A 22,111-nucleotide genomic window follows, 5' to 3' on the forward strand; every position below is an offset into this window, starting at 1 on the left:
GATCCCCAGCTTCACAATTGAATGTCTGCATAAACTGATATTACCTCTTTGGGGCCCCGTCTCACTCTCTGTAGAATAGCAATAATGATGTTATCTGCCTTGTAGCATTGATGCAAGACAAAATTGCATGTCTGTGGAAGCAAGTGCTTATTTTTTTTTTTTTTTAAGGAAAGAGAAATGTAGTGTTAGAAAAGGGAGGGAAAGAACATGAAAGAAAATAAAAATTCCTAAGATTGACAACAGCAGTATCCCTTTAGTTGGCTGCCTGACCTTGGCATGAATCTAAATTGATGATTATTTTTTTTAATGGTGAGACCTGCAGGGGACATTCCAGGAAGGAAGTCTAACAAGGCCAAGATGTGGGTCCCAGACCTTTGGATGCATCCTTAGCTTTAGCAGCACTCACAATTCCAGGGATGAGCTCACAGATTCTATCCTCATTAAATTGTTATCCATGTTTCCTGCTCATTCTCCCAAAAGACCAGCTGCAGTGTAAACTCAAGATTGATGGGCAGGTGGAAAAGCCCTGAAGAAGTCTTACAATCTTTCTAATAAAGTTTGTGCAAAGGCCTCATGTCTAACCAGAGGCAAAGGAGTCTCTATCATGAGATACCCATTAACCTATCTACTTGGCTTTCTAAGGTTGATGCCGTAAATCACATATTCATAGTTAATTAATATGTGCTCAGTACTATAAGATTTTGTGGGGGGAAAAACAAGCAACCACAACCATAGATCATTCTTCTTCTTTCCCTCCCCCTCTGTAGTGAGTTGAATTATGTACTCCCCAAAATATATGTCTAAATCCTAACCCTTGTCTCTGACATCAACCAAACTGGGTGTCAATCAGTTCTTGTACTAATTAACCAAAGTGCAGACCACACAGGTTAATGGCTCAGTCCCACAAGCCTGCCCCCACTTCAGATGACAGTTGCAAAACTCAAGCCAAATATACTTCTGACTGATCATGTACAAATTGAGGGTCTTCATGATCCACTCTTCAGGCTTGTTAATTAGCTAGAATGTTTCATAGATCTCAGAAAAATAGTATACTTGTGTTTATTGGTTTACAGAAATGGGCAAAAAATATCAACAAAGAGATATGAAGGAACCAAAGAGAAATTCTGGAGGTGAAAAGTACAATAACTGAAATTAAAAACCCTCTAGAGGGCTTAACCAGCAGATTTGAGCAGGCAAAAGAAAGCATCAATAAACTTGAAGATAAGACACATGAAACTGTTCAACTGAGGAGCAGAAAAAAATAAGAATGAAGGAAAATGAACATAGCATGAAAGATGTGTGAGAAATCATTAAATATACTAATGTACACAATATAGGCATCCTAGGAGAAAATAGAAAGGGGAAGAAAAACATTAAATAAACAATGACTAACATCTCTCCAGATATGAAGAACTACATGAATATACATGTCCAAGAACCTCAATGAACAATAAACAATAAAATCAAAGAGATCTACACCAAGAGACTTGGAAGTCAGATTGTTGAAACCCAAATACAGAGAATTTTGAAAGCAGCAAATGAGAAGTGACTTGTTACATTCAAGGGATCTTCAATAAGATTAACAACCAATTTCTCCTCTAGAAACATGGAGGCCAGAAGGCATTGGGATGACATAACATCCTGAATTAAGAAAACCAACTACCAATCGAGAATTTTATATCACTTCCTTGCCCTGGTGAGGTATGGGAATCAGAAGGGCTTGTCCCACAGCTCTGCCTTTGGCGTGTCTAATGACGGGAGGGCAGGGGTAGTAGCTTGCAAATGGACCTGGTAGTCCGCCAGCAAGCAGCCATGAAGGTGCCCTGGGGGATCATCAACATGAAGATGGGCTGGTACACCTCTTCCCAGCAGCCTGAGGAGGTGGAGGTGGAAGAGTTGAGCCTGTTGCTAAGCAACAAACTCCACAGACAGAGATCCCCAGGTGTTTCCTTTGGTTTCTCGGTGTTTAATTTGGTAAAAGCCATCATGGGAGTGGCATCCTTGGCTTAGCTTATGTATGGCTCATACCGATATCCTTGGATTTAGTTTCTTGTTGCTGGTAATTGCTCTCCTGGCTTCATTCTTAGTTTATCTCCTGCTTAGTATGTGTACTCAGACAACTGGGACATCTTATGAAGATCTTGGACTCTTTGCATTTGGATCAGGTGGTGGTGGCAGGCACCATAATAATTCAGAATATTGGACCTATGTTACTTTATCATTTAATTATTCAAACAGAGCTTCCTACTGCTATTTCAGAATTTTTGTCTGAAGACTATAGTGGATCTTGGTATCTTGATGGATAAGCGCAACTAATAAGCATTTGTGTTTGCATTGTGTTCCTTCTTGCACTTCTTTCTAACATAGCCTTTCTTGGGTGCATAAGTAGTTTATCATTTTTCTTTATGGTGTTCTTTTCTCTTGTGATAATAATTTTAGAAATGGTCCATCCCTTATCCTCTGACATTAAATTGTATAGAGCAATACTTCCAGATTTCAAATGCTGCAGAAGTAAAGCAAAGCTCTCTCATTTCTCCAAAGAGAGTGCTTATGCCATACCACCCATGGCCATTTCATTTCTCTGCCATACTTCAAGATTGCCCATATACTGTGGACTTCAAAGCCCTTCAAAGAAAAGAATGTAGAATGTAACTAATATAGCAAAATCGCTTTACTTTTTCTCATGTATTTTATATCTACACTCTTTGGGTACGTTTTTTTATTACAAAGTGGCATCTGATATAAGATTATAATAAATACTTGCCACATGATGTTGTCATGAGTTGAAGTTATGCATACTGTTTGCTGTACTTTTGACAGTCCCTTTAATCCACTTCCCTTCAAGAAAAGCTTTAATGATGATGTTTTTCTCCAGTTTTCCATTCTCATGAATTCACCATTTTTTTTTTATTACTCCAGCACTCAGTACTATCATTGTTTTACTTGCAATATTTGTTCCGGACATTAGGAATGTGTTTGGTGTAGTTGGTTCCAGTACATCAACATGTTTGATTTTTTTTTTATATATATTCGCAGGACTATTTTATCTTAAAATTAGCAGAGAAATTTTTCTCTCATGGAAAAAGCTTGGGGCTTCTGTTTTTCTCATCTTTGAATTTGGTTGGGAATTTTAGTTTCACACTTATCATTTTTAATTGGATTAATAAACAAAAGATATATATTTTCCATTTATTAAGAAGAGTAATCTCCATATGCAAAAAGAAATAAGTACGGAAAGCACCTTGGAGGAATCCTCTTTATATGGGTTAACATTTTTGCAAACATTATTAACAGAAAAGTGGAACAAAACCAGAGTAGGTAGGGGAAAGTGGGCTCTTAGCAGTTTTAAGAAACAAACTCAAAATATAACAACAACAACAAAAAAAGAGTTTTGGTAAAATAATCTTTCCAGAATGGAGGAGAAATTAAGACATTTCCAGAAAAGAGTAGTCGAGGGAGTTCATGACTAGAATAAATGGACTCCCTGCTCTAGAATAAATGTTAAAGGGAGTCTTTCAGGCTTAAATGAAATGAAAGTAGACTATATAGACTCAGGGGTCCTCAAACTTTTTAAACAGGTGGCCAGTTCACTGTCCCTCAGACAGTTGGAGGGCCGGACTATAGTTTAAAAAAAAACTATGAACAAATTCCTATGCACACTGCACATATCTTATTTTGAAGTAAAAAAAACAAAATGGCAAAAACACCTGCATGTGGGCAGTAGTTTGAGGACGCCTGGATTAGATGGACAGTAGACTATAGATTGAAGCCATAAGAAAAAAATAAAGAACACTGGTAAAGGTAACTACACAGGTAAATGTAAAATCCAGTATTATTTCACTTTTTTTATGGCTTGTAATTTCTCTTTTTCCTGCATGATTTAATAGGCAAATTCATAAAACAATGATTGTAAGTCTACATTAATGGATGTACAACATATAAGGATGCGATCTGGAACAATAACAATACAGGGTGGGGCAAAAGTAGGTTTACACTCTTTCGTTTGGAAAATAATACAATAATTCTATATAAAAAAGTGTAATATGCAAATCAACTGGAGGGTGGAACAACCAGTTGGTGGGGGGGGGGGGGCGGCGAGCAGGCAGCGCCAGGACAGCCAAGGCACATGCCAATGGGCAGAGGGAGGAGACAGCGATGGGGGTCAGGCGGTGGTGACCAGAAGTGGTGGAGAGGTGATGGGGGGGGGGGGCTGGCTGCTCACTGGCCTGCACTGTCCCCTGATAGGCCTGCCTGGTCGCCTCCTGAAGAGGGAGGCCAGACTTCGGCTTAAGCCGTCAGTAGGAAATCCCCTGAGGGCTCCCCGACTGTGAGAGGGCGCAGGCCCAGCTGAGGGACCCCTCCCCCCCGCCCCCCCACCCCCAGTGCACAGATTTTCGTGCACCAGGCCTCTAGTTAATAAATAATAATACAAAAATAAACTCTGTGTTTTGTGTACTCACAACTGTAAACCTACTTTTGGTAACCCCTGTATAAAGAGGGAGAGAGAGTGTTTGCATGTTATTGAAGCTATGTTGGTATTTTTCAAACTAGGTTGTTATAAGTTTAATAGTTTAGTTGTAATCCCCAAGGGACCACTAAGACGATAACTAAAAAAATATAGGAAAGGCAAGAAGAGGGAATCAAAATGGTACACTACAAAAATCAATCAGTACCAAACACTCCACAGTTTTTCAGAGTACAGATAATGGTTTTTATTTGTGGGTTCTCACGCTCTGCCTGTGTGAGAGGAGTCAGTAACATACTGTACCCTTTGACAGCTTGGAACACTTAGCTGTGAGGTGATGCTTTGAGCCGTTTTACCAAGCCAAGTGAAAGCACTGGGTTAAAGACAGAGCATGAAAGAAATGAAGAAAGCACTGGACTAGAAGACAGTCGAAGTGAGTTCTAGCTGCCTGGGTTCTTTGCTGCTAACCAGCCATGTGACCTTGGACAGATCTGTTTTCTTCTCTGTAAAAGGAGGATGTGGAACTAGATCATCACAAAGGTCTTTCCAGCCCGATGATGAGCACCAAGGTTTGCTCACAGTCCCGCTGGATAGGGCCCGCCCTCTGCAATGAGGAGCATGAGGGCTGGAGACACCTTTCCAGTCGTTTCCAGCGCAGATGTGCACTCGCTGAGGCTAATTTTAAAAGGGATGAAAGTCTCATAGGGCTGGAAGGGACTTTGTGAAATGACTTATGCAAGATCAAGGACATCTGTGGCAATACTGACTTACTGTCTGGGTAGAGTTTCAGAGTTATCTTCAGAGGCAGCACGCCCAGTATCGATTTGAGACTGTGAGTCAGTTTAGGTCGGTATTCAGTTCAAGTAAATGAGTGTGAGTATGAGGGTCTTCTGTGTGCTGGCCACATGCTCAAAGCTTCACACGGAAAAGTACGAGTGAGTCCTGCCTTTGAGGAGCCCACACAGTCCACCTGCCCCAGGGAGGAAACTGGCACGTAGAGAGGTCGGGTTTGTGGGCGAAATCACACAAGGAGTGGCACAGCTGGGCAGGAGCCAGGTCTGATTTCTAGACTAGAAGGTGGCATCAGGATGGGTCGGCCCGGGCACCGTTCCCCTGGCCCCCAGAAGAGGTGGTTATAAAACTCCTTTTGGAAATAACTCTGGTCTGGTGCACTTGACTATCAATATTTTGTTCTAAACAGTAGCCAGAAGATCTCAAGTTGAACTTAACACTCACTTCCTGTTGTTCTATTTAATTGAAAAACACACAGTCCTGCCCTTTTTCACTTCTGGTCAGTGGCATAAGTTCCTCATTCACCACGTTGCAGAACACTTGCCTTCAGCGCCCTGGGGGCAGGGTGAGAGGTGGAGGAGGCAGAAGCAGAGCCAGAGACCTGAGCCCTGTGAGACCTTCAGGCCCAAGAACTGCACACGTCAGAGCGGCAAGGTTTGCAAAGCTTCTCCTTTCTTCATCTGGAGGTGAAGAAACAGGCCTGCTTCCTCTCCAGGGCCTTGGTGAAAACTGAATGGTTAAAAGGACTTGCTTTCTCTTTAACCATCACATTAACTCTTAACTAATTTTCATGGGCTTTGGCAGGGGCATCTATCATAATTTGGCACAGCTTTATATGTGTTTGAAATCACCTTATGACCCTGATGTCATCAGACTCAGGCCAGAATTGTGTGGTCCGTAAAGAATTAAGCATAGGCGCTATAGGTGGCTGAACGGTGGCCCCCAGAACATCAGATCCTAATCCTTGGAAACCTGTAAATGTTACCTTAATTGGAAAAAGAACCTTTGAAGATGTGACTAAGGATCATGAAATGGGGAGGTTATCCTGGATTATCCAGTTGTGCTCCAAATGCCACCAGAAGTGTCCAGATAAGAGAGAGGCAGAGAGAGATGACACGCACAGAAGAGGAGAGGCCCTGTGAAGACAGAGGCGGCGACTGGAGTGATGTGGCCACGATCCAAACAATGCCAGCAGCCACCAGAAGCTGGAAGAGGCAAAGAAGGATTCACCTCTCGGGCCTCTGGTGGGAGGACAGTTTGACAAACACTTTAATTTCTGCCCAGTGAGGCTGATGTTGAACTTCTGGTCTCCAGAACCCTGAGAGAAGAAATTTCTGTAGTTGGAAGCCACCAAGGGTGTGGTTTTTTGTTATAGTAGCCACAGGAAACTAGTATAGGGACCAAAAAAAAAAGCTTAGGCCTCCATTGGTAGAGCAGTCTGGCAAAGTCTATGGATCTCTTCTCAGAAAAATGGTTTTCAGTCATACAATAAAATACAGAAAAGATCATGCAGGAGGACAAATGTATTGAAATACAGTTAGTAGAAGGTAAGACAACAACTGTGTGCAGCTTCCAGCACATTCATAAAGATGACACATTTTAACCCTAGGCGGGCTAGAGCGGAGTTCGTTTTCAGGAGACACCAGCTCGAAGGCTGCCGTTGCTCAGCCTGAGTCACAGTGTATTGTGGGGTGGCCTGCGGTTAAAAAGATTGAGAGCATGGGTGGGCTAGTGCGGTGTTGAATACCCATTTGTTTTTGTTTTTGAAATCTATTTTTATTGATTTCAAAGAGGAAGGGAGAAGGGAGAGAGAGAAACATCAATGATAAGAGAGAATCAACGATCAGCTGCCTCCTGCACGCCCCTACTGGGGACTGAGCCCACAACCCCGGCATGTGCCCTGACTGGGAATTGAACCAGGGACCCCCCTGGTTCATAGGTCGATGCTCAACCTCTGAGCCACACTGGCTGGGCCCCACTTTTGTTTTGAAGAAGTGATGAAAGTAGAGTGTTCCAAGGTATATACAGTAGCTGTCATGTGATCATGGAAATACATGGTGTTCTTTGTTGACCAAGTCCCAGGGATGGCCAGTGCTCTGAGGTTTGTTGCTTATACTTGCAATCAAAGGAAATGTTGGATTGTAGGTTAGGAACCTCAGGGGCAGGATCCCTGGCTCAGAGGGAGAGGCAGCAGGCGCGCCAGTGCGTATGGGCTGCAGGGCTGGGCAGGCTTTGTAGGGCGGCAGCCTGGGTCGGAGCTGGAGCCCTGACTCGGGCACTCTGGGAGGCAGCAGCTCCCAGGAGCCGCCCGGTGATAAAGCAGGCAGAGTCAATTGGACAGGGTGTCAGGTTGACTATGAAATATGACGGATTAACAGCCAAGGCTGCTGCTGTGACCTGCTTTCAGACACTTCATTTAGAAGTGATCATATTGCTGGATGCTTCCTATAATTTGTGATGATGCTGATTGTGATAAATCATGAGTTTCTGGCAAGTCCCCCCAGCCCTCTCCAATGGCTGAACAGAGAAAATGTGTAATTCTGTGGGAACGTTCACACCACGAGTGAGAGCGAGGATCTGGCTGGAACAACAGAATGCTCAGTCAGTGAACAAAGTAATTAAATCAAGCTAATTAAATCACAATAAAAATAATTTTAATTTAATTAATTTCTCTGCGCTGATTGAACATTATGTTGCAACCATGAGGCTTTCTGAACACTAATAGAATTTAGGGGCTGGGCATCGGAGTTGTGGTCACTGGTGTGGTACGGGGGTTATTGTTGAGGGAATGAAATTAAATACTTGTAACGAGATGCCGAAGTGTTGACTGAGCCACAAATAGAAAATGGTTTTGGAATTAAGATAATGGGGTCCTTTTCATTTCCCAGTTAGGTTCCTGTACTAACCAGGGTAATAAATGCCAAATTTGGTAATAATTTAAAAAGTCTAGATAAAATAGATAGCGTATGATTGCTTGGCTGTGTTGGAGTTGATGGGAAAACTTAGGTAGGATCTCGGCAGTGAGCCGGAGTACTAGGGACATTTATCCATTATAAATGGGGGGGCAGGGCACTTACCCCCAGCTCCTCAGGGTAAATAAAGGCTCTAGAAGCATCAGAATCAGACTCCTGTGAGCTCCCCAGTCCAGGGCTAAACAAGTGGCAATGGACTTTTTACAGCAGCATGAAAGACTTAGGTGAGGCAAACAAAAGGACTCTCCATCTGGAACAGACATTAACCAATAACCAGTTACTTCTTTTTTTCTTAATATGTTTTTAAATTGATTTTTAAGAGAGAAAGGGAAGAAAGAAACATCTATGAGAGAGAACCATTGATCCACTGCCTCCTGCATGCCTCCTGCTGGGGATGGAGCCTGCAGCTGTGGCATGTGTCCTGACTGGGAATCGAACCAGTGACCTCTCGGGGCATGGGATGACACTCAACTAACTGAGCCACACTGTCCAGGGCAATAACCAGTTGCTGCTTGAAAACACGAATCACGGTTCACCTCTCACCACCACCCTTAACCCTAGTGCGAAGCAGAGAGCCTTACAGTGGCTGGTACTCAAATATTTATTATTAAATTGAATCATTTAGGCTCTCGGGAATTTCTTAGCGCTTGAAAGTTAGGACGAATAATCTCCTTTCTGGGTTGTCCAGACATCATTCAGTTTATAAGCAGGAGGATGCTCACAGCGAAAGACCTCTCAAGGTCACCTTCCCAGACTAATTCTGTCATGTAAGCGGCACTGGAATTCTGAGTGTGTGCTAGCAGGCGCCCACGTAATTACCAACTGTGATTTTAGAGGAGGCCTGTGCTTTGGATCCCAATATTATTTACCATGCACATTATTTTAATTAATATTTTGTATGTGTGCCAACATTTGAACCAGACCTCATTATGGCTGGCCTGGGCACTGCGTTGTTTGTTGCATGGAATCGTTTTCCCAGGAGACAGCTGGTTTCCCTCCGGGGAGGGCAGGGACCGAGGGCCAGCCTTCGCAAAAGCCTCTGCTGCCGCAAACGTGTGCAGGTGATTCTGGGTCCTAGAAGGCTCCTGAGCAGGGGCCTGCTCTCCATCCTCAGGAGGGTGCGTGGGGAGGCCCCGAGGGAGGGCTCTGGGTGCTGAATGAGGTTCCCCAGGGAGAAGAGAGTGGGGCATCAGTGTTTGTGACGTCTGAAGGCTGCAGGATCGGGAGTGTTCCTGTGCCTTTGAAGAGGGAGTTGGCACCTTTTCTGTTGTCTGTTGTTATGTAACTGGGCAAACAGACTGAAATCCCGGATAGCAGGTTACCCACAGCTGCAGCTGGCCTGTCGGCTCAGTCCGCACAACACTGAGGCTCCAGCTGCCCCTAACACTCTGCCTGGCGCAGCTGCCCCTGAGGTGAGAACAGGACCGTTCCCAGGAGGAGACTTCTGTCCTTCAGGAAAGGAGACCCCTCAGCTAAACCGCAAGTTCAGCCAGTGGTTCCCTCCCGCATTCCGACCCCGCCCCTGGCACTGGCTGGGTGCCTCCCTCCATCCCTCAGAGGTGCACGCCTATCCTCACCCCATTTCTCTAGCGCCTGATTTTAGAAATATGTTATCCGCAACCATGAACTTCCCAGGGTTTGCTGACGAGGATTGCAACCCTAAGATTACAACCCTTTTCCTCACTCCCATAGGCCCACCTGGTCTAGTTCTATTCATACCATCTTTATTACACTTCAAATAATCCTGTCTAACCTTCACTTGAGGTCGCATAGGTGCCCAGCAGGGTGCTATGTGCTGGACCTGCACCGTTGCAACTGGTTCTCACAGAAACTCGTGTTGACTTGCAGGAATTTGGTAACTTACTCCAGGTCACAGCTAGGAAGTGGCGAAGCTGCTACTGGCATCTAGACCCTTCTATTTCCCAAACTCCTCCTCTTTACCACCATCCAGGCCCAACAGGAACCTACGATTGAGATAGACTGTGTGTGTGTGTCTGCTCCTCCCCTTCCCAGCACAGAGCTGCCCGGAACACATGGGCTGTGCCCACGCTTCAGACTCCTCCCCAAACCCTCTCTCACCCTGGAAAGCTATTTTATTTATTTCTTTGTTTTTCAAATATATTTTTATTGATTTCAGAGAGGAAGGGAGAGGGAGAGAGAGATAGAAACACCAATGATGAGAGAGAATCATTGATCGGCTGGCCTCCTGCACGCCCCACACTGGGGCTCAAGCCCGCAACCCAGGCATGTGCCCTGACCGGGAATCAAACTGTGACCTCCTGGTTCATAGGTCAACACTCAACCACGGAGCCACACCGGCCGGGCCTGGAAAGCTATTTTATAGAAGGGAGATTTCAGACCCAGTGAGAATGTGAGGACAATTTTTCCTCTCTTACAAAGTAAATTAACTACACACTGTGCGTCTGACTTGGTCCAAGGATTCTGTCACAGGAGGAAATCCCTTTGAAGGGGTTGACTCAGAAACGCGAGGACATCTGGAACACTGGCCTTCAAAGCAGCGCGAGGCCAGGCACTGCGCATGCCCGGCGTCCTCGGTGCTCAGCCTGGCTGGACGGTGCGTCTGAGATAAGAGATAGGGGACCTGCGCCAGCCCCAGGCATTGACAGCGCACACTCCCCTCCCCCCCGCCCCCCTGGAAAGCTCCTCCTCATCGCCACTGCTCCCCTCTCTTTGATCTCTTTTTCTGTGTTCCTCTGCTCATTTTTTCCTCTTTATTCTCTCCCAGCCAACATTGTCCCCATCCTTGTACCAGCCCCTCACTGACCTGTCATCCTGACTGGGCTCCATACTCCAGGGGTCAGGTGGCCTTCTGAATACTCAGAATGACACAGAACCCAAGAAGAGAAGCTATTTACCGGTTCCGAAATGGCTTGAATTAATGCAATAATGTTTGGGGGCATTTAGATTGAATGGGTGTAATTGTAGGTGGCAAAGTATAATAGTAGCTCATGCAGGGATATCATTTTGTGCTATTTTACCTTCAGGTTTTTGTTAATCCAGTGGGTTTGGTGGAATTAGCGGGCTGCTGTGAAGAGGGGGAAAGAAAAAAAAAAAGCCCGAGCAACCTGCTGGCCAGAGAACGGCCTTGTGGAACTAGCAGATATTGGCACGGTTAGCCTTTATGCAGCAGACAATGAGGGCAATCACCAGGGCCTGTCGAAAGAGTATTGAAGTGTCGACACAGGACATTTTTGTTGAAAGTCGTCCTTTTGATTTCCTCTTCCCGGCCTAATGTAATAAAAACAGACATCATGGAACGCATTCATCTCCGTTTGATAGGGACTGTTGTGAATCCCTGGCCACGTGTGCAGTCATAGAGGTGATCCACCTGCCGGAAGTGAGTGGGATCCAAAGGTTGTGAGCACCTCACCCCATGCTGAAAGGACCGCTGTCCAGACAGCGGAATAGAGTGAACGCGGCCGTTTCTGCTGGGGGAATATTTAGCTTCTCCAACGTTGTGAGTTTCAGCCACCGGTCCATGTTCACTAATGAACAGAACCTGGAGGGGCTATCTCAAAGGAAGGAGAAAGGAAAACAAAAGTAGAAGAATCTTGAACTTAAGTTTTGCCGAGGGGATGGCCGTTTCTATGGGAACAGAAAGGGAGGCAGGAACCCACTGGAGTCAGAGGCCTGGTTCCTGTCAGTTTCTCCTACTTCCCACGTTCGCCAAGTCCATACTCCGGCTCTGGAGTTTATGACCTCACTGGGGACCCAGTGCAAAGAAAAGAGCTCCACATAGCTGGAGAATTTAGGAGTTTTCCACCAAACCAGCAGCTCACAGGACTCAGGCCGACTCTGACATTTGGGAGAATTCAAAGGTACTAAACAACCTAATTTCTTTGCTTGAAACATTCCCAGTTCGCCGTCACGTGGTGAACATGACTCCCAGTATTTATTTGTGAGGTTGCTAGGGTGCTGTTTTCCATGGACTTGCTAACGTGCCCTGAAAGGAACTGCTTCTTCTCCGTCAAGTCTACTCTGCCAGGAGTTTATAGGTAACATGTTGCCCGGTGTTAGAATGAAAACAGGTGTGTAACTGCAGATTGTTGAAAACAGTATATACATATAATTCCTCAGTCTGAACTAAAGCATGACCTGATATTTCTTTGCGATTCAAAAGGCTAAGGTCTCATTGTTCTAATAATTACTGTCGGATTCACTGTATCTCTTCGTTCAGCAAACTGCCATTGATCGCTGTGGCGTGCCAGGATTCAGGCCCTGGATCCTAGGAGTTCCCACACAAAAGGCACAGCCTCTGCCCTCGGGCAAGTTATAGTCCAGACGTGTTTCTAAGACAAGGCAGATGGTTACACTGGAGCATGATGAGCACTGTGATCGGAAGATGCCCAGGAGGGGAGCCGCTGACCCAGCATGTATGCCTACACACGTGTGCACACGTGTGTGCTCCCGGTGTTTGCAAGTATATAGTTTTGAAGTAGATTTTCTGGTGGAGATGTCTAAAACAGACTTGAAGGAGAAATGGAAGTTAGACAATGGCAGGAAAGGGGTTCCATTCTAGCTAAGAGGACTAACAAGAGGAGATGGTATTTGAAGAACTATGTAAGTGACTTTGTGAATGAGAGCTACTGTTACCTGGAGTGTAGTGATGGATGAGTCTGGAGAAATTGGCAATGCTCTTGTGTTTCGTGCCAAGGAGTTTATTTGAGGAAAGGAAGAAAGGAAAGGAGAAAGGAAGGGAAGGAGGAAGGAAGGATAACAGGCAGTATTGAAGAAATGGAAATAATCTAAGATTTATTTTCTGCTTGTGTCTGGTACTATAAAGGTCTTGTGATTTTCATGAGCCCATTATGTCTTTTAATGTTTAACCTCTGAACTCAGTTTCTTCATTTATGAAAAAGTGATCCCCTTCCAACACAGGGAAGTTGTGAGGGTCAAAGAGATACTGATACAAGGTGCTTAGCACAGTCCCTGGCACATTCTCAATGCGCAATAAACAGTAGTCATTATTACTACAATGAGGGTGGAGGGTGGATTGCAAGGGGAGCGGCCTGAAGCAGGAGAGAGGCTGTAATGAAGTGAGAGCCAATGGTGCCTGAACTGGAGTGGAGAGATGGCAACTGATGGGAGAGATATTTGGGGGAGCAGAATCAGCAGGACTGGTGACTGAGGATGTGCAGGGGGTGAAGGAACTGAGAGTCAAAAGGCCTTCCAGGTTTCTGGCTGGGTACATGGGAACCCCTCCATTGAGATGACACAGAGGGGGCCACGGACAGTGTCCACAAAGTACAAGACCATGCAACATCCAAACCCAAGCCAGTCCTTGAGTTATGAAAAAGAGTTATGAATCTTGCTTCTTTGTGTTCTAGCCAAAGCAATAAAATACATTCCCAATACCAATACTGCAATTTAAATTTATTATCTTTGTGCTTTACAGTATCCATAGCAGTAAAATCTCCTCCCAAGAGTATCATTACAACTTTCAAGTACTTAAGGAATTCTTTTTGTTTACGTTTTAAAGCCATAGCAATAAAATTTAACACCAACAATACCGCTACAACTTTGTATGCTCTTAAAACTTGCCATAAATGATAATGGTGAGGAGAATGTCAGTAAACGTGCAAATGTTTTTCCAGAAGAGAGCAGCCTTTTTTTTGTTGGTCTCATGCTGAGGCCCAGTTCTTAACAGGGTATTGAGAACACATACACCTTTCCAGTTAGTCAACAGATCTCATTGAGCCTGTCTCCCGAGTATTTCTCAAATTTGACCATTTCTCTCTGTCCACACGGTCCCCGAAGCTGTGTGCTATGCTGTAATCCCGGGAGCTATTGTCCCCCGCCTGGGAAACTAACACAGCGTCTCGTCCACGCTCCCACCCTTTAATCAGCTCTCCACATAGCAGCTTTAGGGAAATTTTCAAAACACAAATTTTGCCAGTTTCCAGGACAAGATGGGGGATAGAAAACAAGTTACATGATACAGCCAGCCAAATGCAGAATGTGGGACACGGAGCGGGATGAATGACCTGGTCTCTCCCACCAACCAGTGGCATCAGAGAGAGAGGAAGACAGGAGGAGACTGTGATGGAACGGAAGAGTGTAAGCACCATCAACTGGAGACCAAGTATGATCGGTGGGCTTTGTGTGGCTCCCGATTCCAACAAGCAACTGTATGCAGACATTTCCGAGAAAATCAGGGGCAATCCGACTGTGGCGTGGCTATTAGATGATACAACCTGCTGGTAATTTTTGTTGGCAGGTGTTTATGTTCTTAAAGCAAAGGCTTCATCAGTTGGAGGTGCATTCTTGGGTATTTACGGAGGAAATGACATGGCTTACATTTGTTTTAAAATACCGCAGCCCTCTACTTCCCCAAAGTAGATGGGTGGTGGGGATAGAAGAGAATCAAAATCGCCAAAATGTTGGTCATTGTTGAAGCTGGGGGGGGGGGGGGGGGTGGATTCGTGGGGATTCATTATGTCTTCTACTTTTTTTCCTGTCTACTGGAAAATGAGCACAATTCAATTAAAAAAAAAATCAAGCGAATAGTCCAGAGGAAGTGTTTGTTCTCTTTAATAGTAACGGATTTATTCAACAAACATGCGTTTTCATCGCCCACTTTGTTTGAACATATTTTTGACTGAGCAACTACCTCATGCAAAATGAGTAAGACATAGCCTCTGGCCCTCAGAATCTTACCACCTGGTAGGGAAGGAGAGACCTGCATTTGTGAAAAGGTAACTAATACTAATACTTAAACTAATTCTTGTACTGATACTAATACGAGGAGCTAAATCGACAATATGCAAAACAGCCAAAAGCTATCACAAAAAATCGAGATAGAGAACCCTCTACCTTAAGTATGGTAAGTGCATGGTATGCTACTTTTGGAATATATCAGTAGAAAAAAATAAGGATCTCTAGTCTGATTTGCTTGTATTAGCCTAAAAAGGTCAGGAAGGACACAGAAGAAGCTATAAAGAATTGATATCTATTTAGGAGAGAGGGAAACTCTTAGGGGGCCCGGCAAAGACCTTTTGCTGAATATCTTTTCACATTTCTGGTTTCGAAGACATGTGGATGTGTGGCATACCCCAAAGTTGAAAATAAAAAGTAAAACATGCTCTCATCGCCTCCTCATATCAGAGCGTGTCCCTCCTCTATTTAAAACCCCTTATCAGGTCCTATTATCCTTGGTATGTAACACACAGTCCTTTGGGTGGCTTTTTAGGATGGCCAGCGTCTGGCTTCTGTGTCCTCTCACCTCGTGCCTGTCACCCGGGGCTCTGCAGCTTCTCAGCTCAGCAAGCTCGCTCCAGTGCGGAAGCCAGCAAGCTCTTCGCTCTGCCTGGCTTGTACCCCCTCTGCCTGGCCTGACCAAGCCCATTCAGCCCCTGGCTTTAAGTCCCTCTGCTGTATGCTCCCAAAGAACCCCGTACTTCCCTATTTTGGTAAGGTCACTGTCAAATCTGTAATTGTCTGATTTTTATCTTTCTTACTCATCTGTAAACTATGAGAGCACAACCACGTCTCATTTTCTCTTCCGTTCCTCACCTACTTCCAAGCCTCATGATTGACGGGAATTTAATATCGACCATTTAAATGAGGGGGCCAGGGTTCCAGAAAACAAAGAGACGATCAATTTGCATGTGTCCGATGGATAGGATGCAGGAATCAACAGTTTAGGGGAGAAGTGAAGGAAAGCGAAGAGAAATGATCAGACAGGAAGTGGCGTTAAGACCAGGAGTGAACGGGACACTGCGAAGCAGAGGCCTCCCTGGAATGGATGGACATGGGAGGCAAGCGTATGTCCTGGCGAGAAGAAAGTTGTGGGGAAGAAATGGACGAAGAGCAAAGACAAAGTTTATTAGGGAAGGAGAAGGAAACATCGAGGGCAGGGTTGCTCGCCAGTTGTCTGTCCATGCTTCGGGGCGTCTGGGAATCTCTGGCAACTGCACAGAAACTTCCTTGGAGCTCTTCACATGCATATTTTTTCTTTCTGAATAAACTTCATCGTTGTTTTTTTTTTGAGGATTTGAAAGTGTGTAGATTTAAGAAAGACTAAAGATCTCGTCAGCCTTAGACCAACCACACGAGCCAAGGAGAAGAGAAAGGCCTGGCTCCATGTGACACGGGGGAGAAGGTGACGTGAGAAGCGTTTTGTAGAAACAGCAGCAGCGAATGGAGGTGCGTGGGGAGTGGAGTTAGGGAAGGTCACGGAAGGTCATTGAAACCCCGTGGAGGAGCCCTGTCACCGCCTGGATTGCGAGCACATCATTTGCTTCCTCGAACCTCATTTTCACTATGAGGGAGAAGGAAGGGTGGGTGAGCATTACAAAGAGACCTTCTCGTCTACCTCACAAGGGTGTCAGGAGGGGATAAGATGGACTGCTAACATCTGGAAAGTTGTGTTTTTTTTTTCTTTCTTCATGCAATTTCCATTAAATTCCATGTAAAAATAACTATGGTCCCACTGAGTAGGGAAGAGGAGGCCCCTACCACCACTTGGGACTTTAGCCCCTCACTGACCTTCCGGAACCAGGAAAAGAGATTTACAGCATCTCCCCGACGACAGAAGCTCTTCCCATTTAGTGTGTGTCTTGTCAGTTTGGAATAGGCTCTGCTTCTCTTCTGTAACGTCCTGAGCATGGAATTCCCCCCGGACCTCACTCTCCAGCAGCAGGTGTGTGCGGTGGGCACCCTTGGGCCCTTGGGCCAGCCTGGGCTCTCGCCCTGCTCTGCCGCTTGCTGGCTGGTGACCCTGAGCCCATGACTTCACCTCTGGGTCTCGGGCTTCTCAGCTATACAATGGGATGGGTCCCAGTTGTCCTGAGCTCATGGGACGGTGTAGGATTATCTGGTGTCATGTGTGTGAAACCTCAGAGGAGCCCCTGCCCACAAAAGCTGCTCACTAGTTGGCTGAACAGAGGGACAATCTGAGCGATGAGAGCCACCAGACTCCCCCCTAAGGAACAGATAGCTAGTGATGACTTCCTCAAAGAGCTTGGAAATCCGAGGGAAAGGGCGCCCCTCCCGCATGATAGGAGATGGGTCAGCCTCACTGCGGCCCCTCACCGACCTCACCATCAATAACTTCTCTAGAGCTGCCCAGAGGCAGGGAATGGCTGCTCGTCTGTGGGGAAGGGGCTTTTGTCCAGTGTTCCTCCGGTCTTCAGAGGCTGGGAAACTGCACTGTCTTTTCAAAGCCCCTGAGTCAGAGCCAGGAGATGGGGTGTCCTTCCCACTCCACCACCTCATCCTTCTAATTCCGGACAAGTTACTTTCCACCCCTGCGCCTACGGCCTTCGCTTCTAACCTGAATATACAGGCTGTTGGGGAGGTGCATTAGCCTCTTAGGGCCGTCATACAAAATACCACGGGCTGAGGGCTGAAACAACAGAATTTATTTTCTCACAGTTCTGGAGCCTGGATGGCTGACGTCAGGTGTTTGCAGGGGTGGTTTCTCCTGAGGCCTCTCTCCTTGGCGTGTAGATGGCTGCCTTCTCCCTGTGTCTTCACATGGTCTTCTTCCCTCAGTCTGTGTCCTCAGTTCCTTTGCTCGAAGGACACCAGTCAGGTGGATATGTGGCTCATGAAGGGGATGGGCCTGCTGCTCTGACTTGGCTGAACTGGCAGTCGAGATTTATTTTTTTCTATTTCACAGCACATCTCCCTGATGTTCTATGCCTGTCTACCGTTGGCAAGGGGCAAGTAAGTGGAGAGCTAAGAATTTATTTATTTATTTATTATTATTTATTTATTTATTTGGGCTATAATGCTATTGAGTGGAAAATAGACTCGGTAAATCTCCTCAGGCCACATATTGTTAGGGGTTTTAGGACATCATCTCTGTTGTATGGGTTTTGCTCTTACTGGTCACGTGCCCTGTGTCACACTTGTCATCTCATGAAGAAAGGCACATCTGTCCTGAGCCACTGGGTTGCTTGCACTATCTTACAAAATAGCCTTTCAGGATTTCTCCAATTAGACAAAATCAAGCGAAAGCAGCAGGATCAACAGCCCTAAAGATGAAGAAAGAGGGAGAAAGAGCTACTTGGTTCCAAAGACAAGACAAGTAAAAAGCTCTCTTGAAAGTTCCACGGCCGGGCCCACCCCTGTCTGCTTTCAGAGCCGCACAGCTCTGCCTATGGGGCTTTTCCTCTGTCTTCTCTCTGCTTGTGCTCCGGCTCCTGCATCCCACAAATGCCATCACCGGTTGTGCATTCTGAGTGGTGCTCTGGTGGCTCTCTGTCACTCAAAATGTCCCTCTGGCCAGGGTTAATGACTGCGAGCAAGGACTTGCTAGTTGGCACCTACCTTTCTTCTGGGGAGAAGCAGACAGTGGCTCTCAACCCATGTGCGGCCACCTGCCACCTTTGACTCTCCAAGGCCTCTACCTTCTGACCTCCTCTGCTCTCCTGGTTAATAGCAATTATAAATGTCCAAGAGGCACCCCTCTGAGGCACGTGGCCTCAGCTAATTGGGCAAAATGATTAATTTTTTTTCTTCATTATACAGCAATGTATATTCCAAGAGCATAAATAATGAATTTAAGAAAAAAATTAAGAATGAAACTGAATGGAGGTTCAAAAGAAAACATTTAATTCTGGATTTGGGGGGAGGTATTCTGGTTGCAATTTTGGATATTTTTGGTGGATGGATTTGCTTCAGGTGGGGGATGGCGAAGGCTCAGGTGTGTGGGGCGGGGGAGGGCAGACTACAGCTGCAGTGCAGAGAGGCCAGATGGCTTGCAAGGACAGAGCAAAAGCTCAGGAAATTCTAGTCATGAGAAACCCTCAAAGAGCTTTCAGAGAGGGGGCAGACATGCTGGGAATCCTGGGAGTCATGACACTTAGCATTTAAAAATGTTTGTGAGACATCTTTGCCTACAATACAGGTCTACAGGGCAATGCAGTCTCAGTGTCTGGAACAAGCAAACAAAAAATATATGTACAATGCAGATGTCTACAAGTTTTATACATTTATATCTATGGTTTATACATATTACACATTTGTTAAATTCATGCTGATTAGAATAAACTCAAATGGGGAGAAGGGTGGCCCACCACCAGTTTTCCCAGTCTCCGTCCATGGTCAACTTTCCCACGTTGCTATGGGAACATCTCCCTGGCGGCCCATCTGGGAAGGGAACGGCTTCCTGAAGCGAGGGGCAGTGCCCAGCTCAGGCCAAGGCATCCTCTCTACCTCCTGTGGAAGTTGGGCACCAATGAAAGATGAGGTTGCCCCTGTACTCAAGCTGCAGCCAAGTGCTCTCTTCTGGAGCTGGGAATAACCTATGACTTTCTCTTTTAAACAACACGAGGTCACCTTACGTAGCCATGTGGTCACTGTCAAAAGATGTTGGAATATTTATGCAGGCTTCTTGGAAAGGACCTCACAGCACTCTCGGCATGCTGACTAGCCTGCAAGGTGCTTCTGGGTGTGTGTGTGTGTGTGAGTGTGAGTGTGAGTGTGTGTGTGAGTGTGTGTGTGTGTGTGTGTGTGTGTGTGTGTGTGTAGGAAGGTGAGATGGTGGGGATAGGCTGGAAGGAAGGCATCATCTTCTTTTTATCTTCTTTTTTAAGAAAGCTGAGGCACTGAGAGTGTGACGTGCCCATCATCTCCCACAGAAAGAATCCGTGTAGTAACTCGTACCTGAGTGCTCTCTGGGGGAGGACATAAGGCATGATGAGAGGGGCTAGCCCTGCTCTCGTGCTAGGCGTGCCGAGGCTGGTAGGCAGGGATTTGAGAGGAGGACAGGCAGAGGGAGAGGTGCTGTCATGCTCGGAGGTCTGGCCCGCTAGCTCTCCCCCACTGCCTCCTGGCTTCCTGCCTAACCCGGGATCATCCTCAAGCTTGAATCTAGTTCTCCTTATTTGGTGACCTTATGTGACCTTAATTCCATAGCTACATGCGATACCACGATACTTGAAGTTTCATATGAAGACAAAGGAGCTTCCCCGTGGTGGTGATGGTCCGTGGAGTGAGGCACCAGGAGGGAGGTGTCCCCTCCTCCATGGCTCTTGGTGCCTGCCTGGTTTGGCTATTGTCACACAGGAGGTAGATTAGGGGACAAGAAGAATTCCTGCCAGGCGTGGGGTACGGAAGGAATTCCACATCCGATCCCTGCCCCTGACTACTTGGTGTGTTTTAGAGCAATACTGAACTTCCTGCTATTTGGGCCTGTTTCTGGTCTTGAAGAGGAATCAATAAATATGACCCCCAAAGTCTCTGTTAGAAAGAAAAAAACGCCACGACAAAGCAGTCTGTCTCTTATTCTTTGGCAGCTTTTCCTTCCCCGGCAGCACGGTTTGTTGACTGTCTCACTTGGTGAGTTGAGTTGGCGCAGGTAGTTCCTTGAGCTGCTGGAATCAGCCTGTTGTTCCCCCCCCCCCGCCCCCGCCTGTCCCCATGTCTAGTTGCTCCCAGGGAGTGCTACAAAACACACCGAGGATGAGAAAAACCCACAGATGGGCCTCCAACGTGTGACAGTCCGAGGTGGTTTGGGAACACAGGAGACTGTGTTGCCAGTAAGTGGCAGTGTCCTGGGGTATGACGGGCGCGTGTGAGACCCACGTGGCAGGAGGGCAGAGAGGATGGAGGACAACCACTGACAGCATTCCAGATCGCAGTGCTGCTCTAAAGAGCTCCTGCAAACCAGGCAGTTCGCTCTGAGGTGGCACAGGACCGTCTGGTTCCTCTCCGCTCAGCGTGCAGTGCTGCTGGCTGGCAGGTCCTGTGCAGCAGGAGCTCGGGCAGAGGACAAAAAGGAGAGGAAGCGATGCAGGTGAAGCCGAGCCAAGCAGAGGCACGATGAGAGCTCTGAGAGGCCAGAAATCAGAAATGAGAATGCAGCATAGCAGTCGATGGGGAAGTGAAACGGTGGGGTAGGGTAGAGAGGTGTGACTTGGAGGCTGAAGATGTGGGTCTCACCCTTGTGAGCTGGGGAGCCTAACAAAAGAGGTTTGCCCTCTTTGGGCCTCCATTTTTATCATATTTAAAAATATATGTTTTTATTGATTTCAGAGAGGAAGAGAGAGATAGAAACATCAATGATGAGAGAGAACCACCGATCCACTGCCTCCTGCACACCCCCACTGGGGATGGAGCCCGCAACCCTGGCATGTGCCCTTGACTGGAATTGAACCCGGGACCCTTCATTCCACAGGCCAACGCTCTATCCACTGAGCCAAACCGGCTAGGGCCATTTTTATCATCTTTAAAAGGGAGCCAATGATAACCTCCACCCTCCCTACATCATAAGGATGTCATAAGGATTAAATGAAAACCCCATCAGCCAAAACTCATGCCAACACATGACTTGCCCAACCGTGATTTACCTAACCAATTTGGCTGAAGAAAGAGATAGGTGAGCAGAACACAGAGAAAAGATGGCTAACCAGAGTAAGCAAGAGGGAGCTAGGCGGAGGAGCAAGAAAGACCCAAATGGTGATGGTGTTGGCAGAGCATCTGACTCACTCAGAAATGTAAAGAGTGACAGGGTCCAACGAGGAGCCGCAGTGCCCAAGCTTGAGATCCCCGCGTGCAGCTGGCGGGTGGGCAGCAGAGACAGGAGGAGGGTCAGCAGGAAGAAAGCCCGGGGTGAAGGTGGGTGAGAGCCAGTCCAACACCCGTTTGTTTTAGGGAGAATGAAGGCATGGGCAGGAGGGTGCAGATAGACGAGTCAGTGTGGCTGCGCTGGAGTTGAAAGTGAGGTAGGTTACCTTCGAAAGGCCATCTCGGAGAGAGACTTATTTTTTTTTTCCCTCTGAACTCAATTCTTTGGTTCAGACGGGACGTTTAATCACATGGAAGGTCGACCAGAGAAAGCGTTCCACCTGTAACTTCAAGAGAAGGCAGGTCAAGCTTCTGTAATTCAGTGTCCTGAGTGAGAAAGGAGGAG

The 22,111-nt window shown here is 46.4% G+C and overlaps 1 pseudogene; it reads left to right on the forward strand.

Moving 5' to 3' along the window:
- The first annotated feature begins 1,812 nt into the window (after positions 1–1,812).
- On the forward strand, positions 1,813–3,162 carry LOC103287609 (probable sodium-coupled neutral amino acid transporter 6; annotated as a pseudogene).
- Positions 3,163–22,111: the final 18,949 nt, after the last annotated feature.

Source organism: Eptesicus fuscus, chromosome 19 (genome assembly GCF_027574615.1).
Source record: "Eptesicus fuscus isolate TK198812 chromosome 19, DD_ASM_mEF_20220401, whole genome shotgun sequence".
NCBI lineage: Eukaryota > Metazoa > Chordata > Mammalia > Chiroptera > Vespertilionidae > Eptesicus > Eptesicus fuscus.